The sequence below is a fragment of the Phalacrocorax carbo genome, chromosome 5 (genome assembly GCF_963921805.1).
Source record: "Phalacrocorax carbo chromosome 5, bPhaCar2.1, whole genome shotgun sequence".
Lineage (NCBI taxonomy): Eukaryota > Metazoa > Chordata > Aves > Suliformes > Phalacrocoracidae > Phalacrocorax > Phalacrocorax carbo.
Window position 1 is genome coordinate 37765 of NC_087517.1, and position 14137 is coordinate 51901.

Below are 14137 nucleotides of genomic sequence, written 5' to 3' on the forward strand. Positions count from 1 at the left end.
AAGCCCAGGGGCTGCAAACGCATCTGGGAATGCGCAGGAGGCAGCGAAGCCTCGTCCCTTCACGCGCGTCAGATATGGCTGCAGTGAGCTGGCTACCAGGGTCAGCACCCAAAAGCAGTGTGACAGAGGAAAAAGAATAAATAGGGAGGAAGGACAGAGGAAAGAGCCGGAACAAGGCACATGGGAACAAGAAACAAAGAGGTGAAGCGTACAGGGCAGAATTGGCAAAAGAGCAACAACTTTTGGGGCACCAGAGAGGTAGGTGGACCAGAATCGGGGATTTGGGGGTGCATTAGTGCTGTGGCAGCAGCTCTCGCTCTGCGAGCGCAGCCCTGCAGGAGCAAGTCACCAACTGGGAGGATGGGCCCTGACTTGGAGAGGAAAAGGAAAAGGGATAAGGGGCAGCTTTAGAAAGCGCTTTTATAACTTCAGTACGTATGAAGGGGGGGGTTGAGCTTCTGAAACCGTTCTATAAATAGTGTTTTTCTTAGTGTTGTAAAAACCCTATATAGCAGAGATATTTACACTGAAGTATCTACTTAAATATATGTATATTTAGGGAATACATAGATGTTTTATAACTTAATATCTGTTTACACTATCTATTGTGACTATATCTATATACATCTATAGAATATTTATGCATCTATTTAGACATACCGATCACCACTTTTATCAGAACTTCTATTTAGATTAGCTATCTATTTAAACTTACATATATTGTCGCTAATTTTACACTTCTCTATTTAGACTGAGATATCTATTTATCTCTATACCTGTTTACACTTATTTTATCTTTATTTAGATTACATATAAATTGGATGAGCAATTAGCAGAACAATTGGAAGCATCACAAAACACAGAGATGGTAGGTAATACCAGAAAAACAAGTAGTAATAATAACAACCCCACAAGTTATGACAGAACTTGCAAAAGAAAAGCATGAGCAAACACATTAGGGTGTAGATGCTACAGTTTTGAGTTTAAAAACATCTGTAGTGTGTGTAGACATGACAAGAACAGTTAAACTCATAGTAGCTAAGTGTCCAATCTGCCCTAGAAATAATCCCCTGAACTAAAGGAAACCACCTTTAGGAATAACAAAACAAAAAATTCTCCCAGAGATTATTAGCAAATTAAGTTTTCTGAGTTACCCAGACAAAATAGGTACAGGAGTATTTGTTAGTGCTGATGGACAAATTTTCTAGATGGCCAGAAGCTTTCTCGTGCTGCACCAACAAAGCTAGAGTAGTAGTTAAAATGTTGCTGAAAGAAATAATACCAAGATTTAGAGTGCCAACAGGAATGTCCTCTGAGAGAGGACCACATTTTTTTGCAGAGGTAGTTAAATTAATAAAATTTTGGGTATAAAATGGAACCTGCATATGCCCTAGAGACCACAATCAAGTGAAAATTTTGAGAAGATGAACCAAACACTAAACTGACATAGTGGAATATTATTGATCTAAGAGGGAAGTATTGAGAAAACGATTATTTCAAAATTTCCAAAGGGGGGAAATGTAACCAAAGTGATGAAACCAATCAACCAGAGACGTTGTTACATTATGGGAACATGGAGTGTACGAATCAGTGTATCTGTTGATCTGCATTTTAGTCCCTAGGCGATCGCTAATGTCAGCAGAACAACAGACAACGTGCTTCTGTCAGAAAAGGATGACAAAACGCGGTTTCCTGTAGCGGACTGAGGAAACTAGCCAAGACCGCCAAGATTAAGAGCCAAGAAGGTAAAAGGCAATTCTGGCAGGGGGAAGATCGCGACCACCGACTCACGGACCACCACCGACCCAAGTAACACTACCTACTCAGAAGAGAAGAACGGAAGAGGACAACCGAGCCTGCGCAGTGATTTACATACGGAACGAGCAAGTTTGTACCGATCAGTAGACAGGACAATAATGACTATGTATGAGTATGTAAAATTTAGATCTATAAATTGTATGGGAAAGGTGTGTAAGGTATGCGTGTTAGGAGGAGCGATCCCCCTGTGCATCCAGCACCGTGAATAAAGAATGCCTGCTCTTTAATACTAAATTGGTGTTGAAGAGTTGTTTCCGATTTTACCGCGTTCTTCGGTAACACAAGGAGTCAGACCAAGAGAGCCAGAGAAAGACAAAACACCGACAGGCTACAGGACAGGGCAGGAGGAATGAAAAAAAACCGAAGCAAGAGCCAGGCAGAGAGAGGTGGAGAAAGAACAAGTAGCCACAGGCTACAGGACAGAGAGAGGGAGGACTGAAAAAACGGGGAGGCAGGGAGCCACTCAGAGCGAGATGGAGAAAGAAGGTGCGGGGGGGGGGGGGGCACAAAAAAAGATAATTTTGCAGCAGGTAAGGAAAAAAGAGGGGGCCAGGGGAGAGACAGGGAGGGCCTAGGATGCACAAGAGAGGCAACGGCGTCCCAGTGGCCCAGGACTCACCACGACTCTTGCTCTCAGCGCTGCTGGCACAATTTAGCCATTCAGATGCTTCTTTCCCCTTCTCTCCTCTCTGCCTCTTCTGCAGCTCCAGACTCTAGGCCATCCTCCACCTAAAGAGGATACATGGGTGTCTTACAGCTCGTATGAGATGAGGCTTCCTAGGCACTTAGCCTAGCTCGCTCGTGCCGGAGCTGGGGGCAGGCGCACGGGGCAAGGGGGGCCAGTGGAGCCTGAGGGGGAGCTCTGGTGAGCTGGGGAGTCAGTTATCTTCTGCGCCCTGGGCAGGGGGAAAAGGTCATCATCCTCCTCCCCCTCTTCCCTTCTATCAGCTCCCAGGTAACTCCTGGGGCTGCCCTCACCCGCTCGCCTTTAGCATACCTGAAGCCTACCTCGGCGGGTCCCAACCCACCAGCCCCAGTAGTGCAGGCACACAAGGAGACACCCCTGCACCCACCAAAGGGGCTCGCTCACCTCGCCGGCAGCCCTAGGCCTCACCCGACACAGGGAATCGTGTCCGACACACCACCACGCTGCAGCAGGAGCGGAGGAGGCCTTTCCTTACCAGGAAGCAGCAACGAGCACGGCGGCATCACCTCGCAGGCACCGCAGCATCGCAGGGCTGTCACCTGCGGAGAGAGCAATGGGGATCACAGGGACGCCACCGCGCGTGCGCGGCTCCCGGGCTCAGTACCCAACTCTGGTCGCTGGGCAGCAGCATTATCTGAATTACTCTTCTCGATTAATACCATCCAGAAACCGTAACTTGGCTGCATCCACAGAGCTTCTATTCCTCTGCACCTTTCCCCCTCGCAGCCCCAGCAGCACCCTTCATTGCCTCTGCACCAAACAGCAAAGCGTCTCGAGCATTTCAGTCCTTTCCTCTCGACTGCTTAAAAAAATCTGGTGCTTGCTACTGTCCATGCCACTGCCCCCCCCCCCCCCATGCCCTAGGGAGGAGAAGCAGCACAGCAAACCTGGGGAACAAGGTTGGGTTCCCCACCCCCGCAGAATAAGCCCCAGGAACTGCTTGTAGGCATGTGGCATCAGGGTTGCGATAGGGTTTTGTTTTGGTTTTCTTTCCCCCGCCCCCCTCTTTCCATAATGTAATAATTGGGGTTGCTTTTCCAAAATATTGAGTTCTGTGGGGATTTTCTGTGCTTTTGCCCCACAAAAATGGTGATTTTCACTTTTGGTTTTGTGCAGGAGAATGGTTGGTGGGTGGGTTTAGGTTGTTGTTCCTCCCCACCACCACCCCATTTTTTATTTTTTCCTTTCCAGCTGCACAAATCCAGCTGGAGTTGGCTTTCCCAGAAGCCCAAAGTTGTTTTCTTTCCACCAGAATTCCTTCTGTTTTTTCACTCCCCATTGCAGACCCAGAGTCAGGGGGTTTGAGGTATTTTTGTGCCCAGGCAGCAGCTCCCAGGCTGCATAAGCAGCCCCACAGGGGGAAGTCCCCGTTTGAGGGAATCGGCCCCAAATTGGGATGGGAAAGTGAAGAGAAGGAGAAAAAACCCTGAATAACCTGAAAAAGAACACCTACTCCAGCCCACCAAGCACCGGTCACCTTGCCTGACTCACCTCCAGGGCCCAGATCACACTCGGCTCATCGCTTAGCACCCTCGGATCACAAAAAAAAAAAAAAAAAAAGAGTAAAACCCATAATGGAGCCCTATAGCCATCACTCACATCTTCCCTCCAGTACTACACACAGACTCACCTTCTTACAGCGCTCCCCTGGGCTCTCCTCTGTTGCCCTGCACAACTCATCCATCTGTACCTGGAAAAACAGTGTTACTGAACAAGTCACCTGGAGGCACAGCAACAGCTTAACCATTCCACAGCTCTTGCGCTCACATAGGAATACCGTCTAGAGCCCAACTACAGCCTGCCATTAAAGGAAATACCTTAAATCAAACATTAAGCCACACACACGTACAAGCTTGAACAGCTGTGAGATGCACTCTGCTCAGCTGGCACTCTAGCTGCCTCTCCCAGACAGCTATGGTCATCCCCTCGGCACCCACAAAACGCTACAGAAATCACTGTCCTCACCCGCTGCCAACAGCTACTTGCTCCAACGAGGGTTATACAGGCATTGCCAAAACAGCCTATCCATATTAACATTAACCATATGCTCTTATAGCTACCCTTTCCCCTGCTCTACTATCACTACACCCCCACCAGGAGCACCTCCAACACAGATATGCACAGACCAACGCTGCAAACAAACTACAGATCTTGTGACCCAGGGACCTAAGAAAACTCTCACCAAGAAGACTGACTCCTGGAGACACCATCAGGTGTGTAGATCAATGGGGCCGTGAAGAAGAATCTACAGCATCCACAGAGAAGTTGCACATAATTGCCTGTGAGTAAACAGCAACTACAAAACTGGCAAGACTACAGATGCACGACAAGCCAGGCTTGAAGACCTGAGAACATTAAGGTGCAGGGAACACGCCCCAGAAAAGGGCTCTGGGTAGCCAGCTGAGGCTGCCTTAATCACCACCACAGAAAGGTGACCATTTGCAAGGTTCTAATATTAGAGACACACAAGACAGATCTGCACATTAGACAAATAATGCAGGCAAGGAAGCTCTCACTTAGTATTATCCTGATGAGCCAAGGCTCATGAGACCCTCAAATATTGCTACTGATATGCCCAATAGACAGAGCGAACAATAGAGACATTGAGACCTGAGTAAGGTATGGTAAGGGACACAGAAGACAAACTACAAAACCACACAGTAACACAGACTAAGCCTGAGACTACCCTGCCCAGCAGACACTCATGTTTTGCAGAGAGGACCCCACGCTCTCTCTCGGCCCTAACGTCTCCCATCTCTGATCAGTCTGATTTTACAACCCCTGCCTGCCCCACCTAAGTACCCCACCAAGTACTACTCTAAGATCTTACTGACTGAAAAAAACAGCTTTTATCATGAAAACAAAGTCTGTTTCTTCTGAACAGATTCTCCTTTCAGTACAAACATTATTTTCACAGTATCATTTAATAGTGAGCACACAGAAACAGAAGATTACACTTTCAGGAAGAGAACATAAACAGAGGGAAGTAAGCTTTGCACAGGCAGAACATGCTCCAGAACAGACCATATTTTATTTTTACTCTTTGTGTTAAACTGTTTCCTAGGAAAACTATAGGAGGAGAGTTGGCACATGCTTAATGTTAACTTCAAGATCCATGCTACAAGTACCTTAGGAAAAATGTGGACACACATCGTAGACGTACCCCGTACTTGCAGACTGCTGTGGATCCTTTCCACCTGTCTTGTACTTTCACGGCTGAACAAAGGGTGACCACGGTGACATGGCGGCAGCTAACATTCTGCTCAGAGAGGAAAAAACCCTTTACCATAAAGCTGGGTAGGAATCTAAAGCTTCCCTTTTTTGTGAAGGTTTGTGAAGACTATAACCAAGTGGAGTTATACAAAAAAGTATTTTGCATCCCCTTTGCTACAGTTGTTGATAGAGGCCACCAGAGCTTTTGCATTTGTTAGATGACTGTTCCTTTATAACTTGCTGGCAGCTTTAGTTTCGCTAGAGCCACTTTCATAGATACATGCAGGTGACAGACACAGACGCTTACGCACGTTTTATCAAGGCCACCTCTTGCTAAAACTTCCTCACCCTATACATCCCATGTGGAATACTCTTGTGTCGTGGTTTAGCGGCAGCTCAGCCCCACACAGTTGCTCGCTCACTCCCCACCGGTAGATGGGGGAGAGAATCAGAAGGGTAACGCTCGTGGGTTGGGATAAGAACAGTTTAATAATTAAAATTAAAAGAAACAACAACAGAAATGCAATGTAAAGGCGAACAACGAGAGGCGCAAAGCCCCGGGGGAGGGGGGAAGGGAGGGGAGGGGAGAGGGGGAACGAACCGCCGGAACAAACCGCACGTGCCGCAGCCGCTCACTGCCCGCCGACCCGACGCCGCGCCGCCTCCGCGCTGCCACTGCCCCCCCTCAATATATTGGTCATGGTGTCACATGGTATGGAATGAACCTGCCATTGGCCAGTCGGGGTCAGCCGTCCCCACCATGGCCCTGCCCCTCCCAGCCCCCCCGCCACGCGGCAGAGCGCGGGAAGCTGGAAAGGTAGGCGACCCCCACAGTGAGGAGAATTAACCCCTTCTCAGCCAAAACCAGCACATCTTGTTAAAGTGCACAGCAACCCATCTGTCCTTGCAAACTGCCTCCTTGCAAAACAGGAATGATTTCTTCCAGCCCATTTCTCCAAAGAGTCAAGACCTTTTAAAACCGCATTGCACCACCAAGCCCGCCTGGGTCCCTCACAGCTTTTGGCTACCCTTACGTTCAACAGGCACACGCTCTGGTCTACCTCCCAACAGCAAAAACACGGCATGCTTGCGCACCCAGGGCGCAGCCCGACGGAGGCCCACGCTCACCTTGCCGTTTTGATGCGGAGCCACCCAGCATCCCTGCGAGCACAGCTGCAGGCGCAACAGCAGTTTCACCTACACCTGTTTCAGCTCACAGCGCTTCTGAAGCTTTAAACTGAAAGCCCTACCTTGACGCTTGGCCACTCTAGAAGCGAGCCGTAGCTAGAACTCCACAGAAACAGAGCAACACAAATTGCACACCCACAGCGGCGACAGCTTCGCAGCTATTTAGACCAGGAACAACAGAGCAAAGTAAAACAGCTTCATCACCCGCACAGGAAAAGCAGCAGACAGAGACAAAGAGTCAGCATTCATAGCCCTTACAGAACACAGGCGTTCTCTCTCCTTCCATTCCTAAACCCATCCCTTAGGTCTAAATATTGCAGCCCTGCTGTGGCAATATCGAGAGCGGGGAACAAGAGCCCTGCCGCTGGCCGTTTGTGCAGCAGGACACATAAACAGAGGGACACTTGTGAGAAAACTAATTAACTTTGAAATGTAGCCTCTCTTTGGGAAAAATAAATGTGTTAGACACCAAAGGAAACTGATTCAGAGCTCCGAACCACAATGGAGCAGACAGAGCTGTTGTGACTTGTCGTGGTTCAGCCTCAGCTGGCAACTGAACACCACGCAGCCGCTCGCTCACCCCCCCCCCCACCCCTGTGGGATGGGGAAGAGAATCGGACGAGCAAAAGAACTTGTGGGTTGAGATAAGCACAGTTTAATAACTACAATAGAATGATGATGATAAATGATTATGATAATAATGACAGTAATGTTAATATAATAAAAGGGGGAAGGAAGGAAAGGGAAAACAGGGAACAAAAAACGCAGAAACACGAACGATACAACCGCTCACCACCCGCCGACTGACGCTGCCCGTCCCCGAGCCGCGATTGCTCCCTCCCTCCCCCGGCCAGCCCCTCCCAGGTAGCATACTGGGCATGACGTTACATGATATGGAATATCCCTTTGGTCAGTTTGAATCCACTCTCTTAGCTGTGCCCCCTCCCCTCCCGGCTTCTTGTGCACCCAGCAGAGCATGGGAGGCTAGACATGTCCTTGACTAGTATCAGCGCTGCCCAGCAACAGCCTAAACATCTGTGTGTTATCTCAACAGGTTTTTTTCCATGCTAATTTCAAAGCATAGCACTATACCAGCTAGAGTGAAGAAAATTAACTCTATCCCAGCTGAAACCATGACAGTATCCACCCCTTATTCCATATCATTGACATCATGCTCAGGTCCCATACTATTCAGTACAACTTCAATAATCCTTATCCATCTTCTTATCCTTTAACAATATATATATATATATATATATACAGATTTTCATTTATCATTCCACTAGTTTATGGAACCCCCCTGTAGAATGCCTGTGAAATGTCCATTGAGTTCATTTAGTCCATGACTTTGGATTTCATCTCTTGTAAGGGTCCTTCGGTGCGGCGGTGTGCGTGGGGTCAGGTTGTTGCATGTCAGTCCTTGTTCCATCACCGCTGCACTGGTAGTTCGTGTTCTCTCACTGCTGCACTTTGCTCGGTTCCATTGAAAGTTCATTTGCTATTATCATTAATTGGGAGATTCCCACCATGATAACATTCCACTGATGCAACCATAGTAGTGATGACATACAACATCATATTACAATTAACAGCATATTATTCAGTTCATTGGCTGTTTTCACCCAAAATTAAATCCCCCTGGGGTACACACCGAACTCCTCCATCCTCCCGCATCACCCACCAAGTGCACCCAGGTCCTCGAGCAAACGCAATCCCACGAGTGGGTTTGCCTCTGCTGGAAGCAGGAATAACCCAGACTGTCTTGCCCAGCATATTTTTTATGTGCACTACAGGGACTCTATCCCCCTCCACAGTACGTAAGGATTCTGATTGGGCCGGGCCAGCTCGCCTGGCAGATCCCCTTGTGTTGACTAACCAGGTGGCTTTTGCTAAATGTGTATCCCAGTGTTTAAATGTTCCACCCCCCATTGCTCTCAGTGTCATCTTTAATAGTCCATTGTATCTTTCGATTTTCCCAGAGGCTGGTGCGTGATAGGGGATGTGATACACCCACTCAATGCCATGCTCTTTGGCCCAGGTGTCTATAAGGTTATTTCGGAAATGAGTCCCATTATCTGACTCAATTCTCTCTGGGGTGCCATGTCGCCACAGGACTTGTTTTTCGAGACCCAGGATAGTGTTCCGGGCAGTGGCGTGGGGGACAGGATATGTTTCCAGCCAGCCGGTGGTTGCTTCTACCATGGTGAGAACATGGCGCTTGCCTTGGCGGGTCTGTGGGAGTGTGATATAGTCAATTTGCCAGGCCTCCCCATATTTATATTTCAGCCATCGTCCCCCATACCACAGAGGCTTTACCCGCTTCGCTTGCTTGATTGCGGCACATGTTTCACATTCGTGGATAGCCTGCGCAATAACGTCCATGGTCAAGTCCACCCCTCGATCACGAGCCCACCTGTATGTTGCATCTCTCCCTTGATGGCCTGAGGTGTCATGGGCCCACCGAGCTAGAAATAGTTCACCCTTATGTTGCCAGTCCAGATCCACCTCAGCCACTTCAATCTTGGCAGCCTGATCTACCTGCTGGTTGTTTCGATGTTCTTCAGTGGCCCGACTCTTAGGGACGTGAGCATCCACGTACCTTTACAACCAGGTTCTCTACCCGGGCAGCAATATCTTGCCACAATGTGGCAGCCCAGATGGGTTTGCCTCTGCGCTGCCAGTTGCTTCGCTTCCACTGCTGTAGCCAGCCCCACAGGGCATTTGCCACCATCCAGGAATCAGTATAGAGATAGAGCACTGGCCACTTTTCCCGTTCAGCGATGTCTAAGGCCAGCTGGATGGCCTTTACTTCTGCAAACTGGCTCGATTCACCTTCTCCTTCAGCAGTTTCTGCTACTTGTCGTGTAGGACTCCATACAGCAGCCTTCCATCTCCGGTGCTTTCCCACAAGGCGACAGGACCCATCAGTAAACAGGGCATATTGCTTCTCATCTTCTGGCAGTGTGTTATACAGTGGGGCTTCTTCAGCACGTGTCACCTCCTCCTCTGGTGATATTCCAAAGTCTTTGCCTTCTGGCCAGTCCATAATCACTTCCAAGATTCCTGGGCGACTGGGGTTTCCTACTCGAGCCCGCTGGGTGATCAGTGCAACCCATTTACTCCACGTAGCATCAGTTGCATGGTGTGCAGAGGGGATGTTTCCTTTGAACATCCAGCCCAGCACTGGCAGTCGGGGTGCCAGGAGCAACTGTGCTTCAGTACCAACCACTTCTGAAGCAGCTCGGACCCCTTCATATGCTGCCAATATCTCTTTTTCAGTTGGAGTATAGCGGGCTTCGGACCCTCTGTATCCCCGACTCCAAAACCCTAGGGGTCGACCTCGGGTCTCCCCTGGTGCCTTCTGCCAGAGGCTCCAGGTAGGGCCATTCTCCCCAGCTGCGGTGTAGAGCACATTTTTAATATCTTGTCCTGCCCGGACTGGCCCAAGAGCTACTGCATGAACTATTTCCCGTTTAATCTGTTCAAAGGCTTGTTGTTGTTCAGGGCCCCATTTGAAATCATTCTTTTTCCGGGTCACTTGATGGAGGGGGCTTACGATCAGGCTGTAGTGTGGAATATGCATTCTCCAAAAACCCACAACGCCCAAGAAAGCTTGTGTTTCCTTTTTGCTGGTTGGTGGAGACATGGCTGTTATTTTGTTGATCACATCCATGGGGATCTGACGACGACCATCTTGCCATTTTATTCCCAAGAACTGGATTTCTCGTGCAGGTCCCTTAACTTTACTTTGTTTTATGGCGAAACCAGCTTTCAGGAGGATTTGAACTATTTCCTTCCCTTTCTCAAAAACTTCTTCTGATGTATTGCCCCACACGATGATGTCATCAATGTATTGTAGGTGTTCGGGAGCTCCACCTTGTTCCAAAGCATTATGGATCAGTCCATGGCAAATGGTAGGGCTGTGTTTCCACCCCTGGGGCAGTCGATTCCAGGTGTACTGGACCCCCCTCCAAGTAAAAGCAAACTGTGGCCTGCACTCTGCTGCCAGAGGGATTGAGAAGAATGCATTAGCAATATCAATTGTGGCATACCACTTGGCTGCCTTGGACTCCAGTTCATATTGAAGTTCTAGCATGTCTGGCACAGCAGCACTCAACGGTGGAGTGACTTCATTCAGGCCACGATAGTCTACCGTTAGCCTCCACTCTCCATTAGACTTCCGGACTGGCCATATGGGACTGTTAAAGGGTGAGTGGGTTTTACTGATGACTCCTTGGCTCTCCAGTCGATGAATGAGCCCGTGGATAGGGATCAGAGAGTCTCTGTTAGTGCGATATTGCCGTCGGTGCACTGTTGTGGTGGCGATCGGCACCTGTTGTTCTTTGACCTTCAGCAACCCCACAACAGAAGGGTCCTTCGAGAGGCCAGGCAAAGTAGCCAGCTGTTTAATTTCCGCCGTCTCCAAGGCGGCTACACCAAAAGCCCACTTGTAACCCTTTGGGTCCTTGAAATACCCTCTCCTGAGATAGTCTATGCCAAGGATGCACGGAGCCTCTGGGCCAGTCACAATGGGGTGCTTCTGCCACTCATTGCCAGTTAGGCTCACTTCAGCCTCCAATACAGTTAGCTCTTGGGATCCCCCCGTCACTCCAGCAATGCTGATGGGTTCTGCCCCTATATAGTTTGATGGCATTAAGGTACACTGTGCGCCGGTGTCCACTAAAGCTCTATATTCCTGTGGGTCAGATGTGCCAGGCCATTGGATCCACACAGTCCAGTAAACCCGGTTATCCCTTTCCTCCACCTGGCTGGAGGCAGGGCCCCCCTAGTCCTGATCATAGTATTCATCACTCACTTCCGGTAGATATGAATCACGGGTGTCTCTGTTAAGATCAGTCAGGCCATCAGCACTTCTGCTCCTCTGTCTGGAGAATTGCTTACGGGAAACTGGGGCAGCAGGTCTCCTGGAGAAACTTCCCTGAGTAATTGTTCTCCCTTGCAGCTCACGTACCCGCGCCTCTAAGGCTGAGGTAGGTTTTCCATCCCACTTCTTCATGTCCTCTCCGTGATCACGCAGGTAAAACCATAGGGTGCCCCGTCGTGTGTATCCCTCTCCTGAGCCAAGGGACGATTACTCCTAATGGCTGAGATACTGGTCCGTACTGGTGGGGAGTAGGACATATCTTCTTTGAGTTGCTGGAACTCTCGGGACAGTTTCTCAACAGCAGAGACGAGCGAGGAAGAGAGATTCGCTTCATATTCCCGGAGTCTATCAATCAACTCAGCCACCGTTGGTGTCTCGTCATCTTTCCAGGACATCACTGCCAATGAGTTTGCATACGAGGATGGTGCGCTCCGTACAAACTTCCGCCACATGGGTCGTGTGCACTCGGCTTCATCTGGATCTTTGGAGGACCGTTGATCGTCCAGGTCACCATAAACCACCTCAAGCACGGCTAATTCCCTTAGATGCTGAACGCCTTTCTCCATGGTCGTCCATTTTCCTAGGCGAAATACAATATCTTCTTTGAAGGGATACCTCTCTCTCACCGCGGCCAGGAGCCGCCTCCAGAGGCTGAGGGCTTGTATTCCTTTTCCAATTGCTTTATCAATGCCCCCTTCCCTAGAGAGGGATCCCAGTTGTTTGGCTTCCTTCCCCTCTAATTCCAAACTACTGGCCCCATTATCCCAGCATCGGAGCAGCCAGGTGATAACGTGCTCACCTGAATGACGCCCGAAATCTTTCCGTATATCCCGCAACTCACTCAAGGATAGAGATCGGGTAGTTTCCGTTTCTTGTACACATGGTTCCTCCTCCTCCTCCTCTTCTCGTGATGGCCCTGGTTCGTCGTAATCTCTTTCTAAACGAGTTGACTTTCTCTTCCATGATTTCTTCTTGCGTATAGGGGCGACTGATACTGGCACAGGTTGGTCCTCTGGTTCAGCTGCAACGCTTGGCACTGGGGTTTGAGTAGCTGCAGTGCCTGTCGTGGGGGTTTGAGTGGCCGCCGTGCTCATCACTGGGGTTGGAGCAGCTGCAGTATCTGTCGCAATGGGTTGGGTGGCCGCAGTGCTCGTCACCGGGGTTGGAGTAGCTGCAGTATCTGTCGCGGCGGGTTGGGTGGCCGCCGTGCTCGTCACCGGGGTTGGAGTAGCTGCAGTATCTGTCGCGGCGGGTTGGGTGGCCGCCGTGCTCGTCACCGGGGTTGGAGTAGCTGCAGTATCTGTCGCGGCGGGTTGGGTGGCCGCCGTGCTCATCACCGGGGTTGGAGTAGCTGCAGTCTCTGTCGTGGCGGGTTGGGTGGCCGCCGTGCTCATCACCGGGGTTGGAGTAGCTGCAGTCTCTGTCGTGGCGGGTTGGGTGGCCGCCGTGCTCATCACCGGGGTTGGAGTAGCTGCAGTCTCTGTCGCGGCGGGTTGGGTGGCCGCAGTGTTTGTCACCGGGGTTGGAGTAGCTGCAGTCTCTGTCGCGGCGGGTTGGGTGGCCGCAGTGTTTGTCACCGGGGTTGGAGTAGCTGCAGTGTCTGTCGCGAGGGTTTGGGTGGCCGCAGTGTTTGTCACCGGGGTTGGAGTAGCTGCATTCCCTGTCACGGCGGGTTGGGTGGCCGCAGTGCTTGTCGCTGGGGTTGGAGTAGCTGCAGTATCTGTCGCGGCGGGTTGGGTGGCCACAGTGTTTGTCACCGGGGTTGGAGTAGCTGCAGTGTCTGTCGTAGGGGGTTGGGTGGCTGCAGTGTTTGTCACCGGGGTTGGAGTAGCTGCAGTCTCTGTCGTGAGGGTTTGGGTGGCCGCAGTACTTGTCACGGGGGTCGGAGTAGTTCCCTTCTCTCTCCCTTGGGGGTACTGAATAGTGTTAAATAGGGCTCGATAGGCATAAGCCAGACCCCGGCACATGGCAGTGATCTGTATGTCTCTGGAGTTGCCAGGGTGACAACATATTTCCTCCAAATGTTCTACTAATTTTTCAGGATTCTGCACTTGTTCAGGGGTGAAGTCCCACACCACAGGGGGTGCCCACCGTCTTAGGCATTTGCCCATACTTTCCCACATACCCTGCCACGCATAGATATCAAGCCTTGGGACGGATCTCTGGATTATATTCTTAACTTGCTTACTAACCTTAGACAGATCTGATACCACTTGCCAAAGCAATATCAACAGATGTATCTTAACTACACAAGGATGTTTAAGATACTGAAAAGTTGTTGTAATGAGGGAGGAGACATTACATAAGATATTAGCTACGGTGCCATT

General features: G+C 49.9%; 1 long non-coding RNA gene across 3 annotated transcripts; it reads right to left on the reverse strand.

The window, feature by feature from the left end:
- Positions 1-818: 818 nt before the first annotated feature.
- Positions 819-7397, reverse strand: LOC135313328 (uncharacterized). 3 transcript variants are annotated; one of them, XR_010372943.1, is made up of 4 exons: positions 6988-7397; positions 4155-4214; positions 2933-3063; positions 819-2547 (listed from the first exon to the last, which is right to left on the reverse strand). It is a non-coding gene; the product is annotated as an uncharacterized LOC135313328 (long non-coding RNA). The 3 variants fall into 3 exon arrangements; XR_010372942.1 differs by having other exon boundaries at positions 2909-3063; positions 6988-7396; XR_010372941.1 differs by lacking the exon at positions 819-2547 and having other exon boundaries at positions 2842-3063; positions 6988-7395.
- Positions 7398-14137: the final 6740 nt, after the last annotated feature.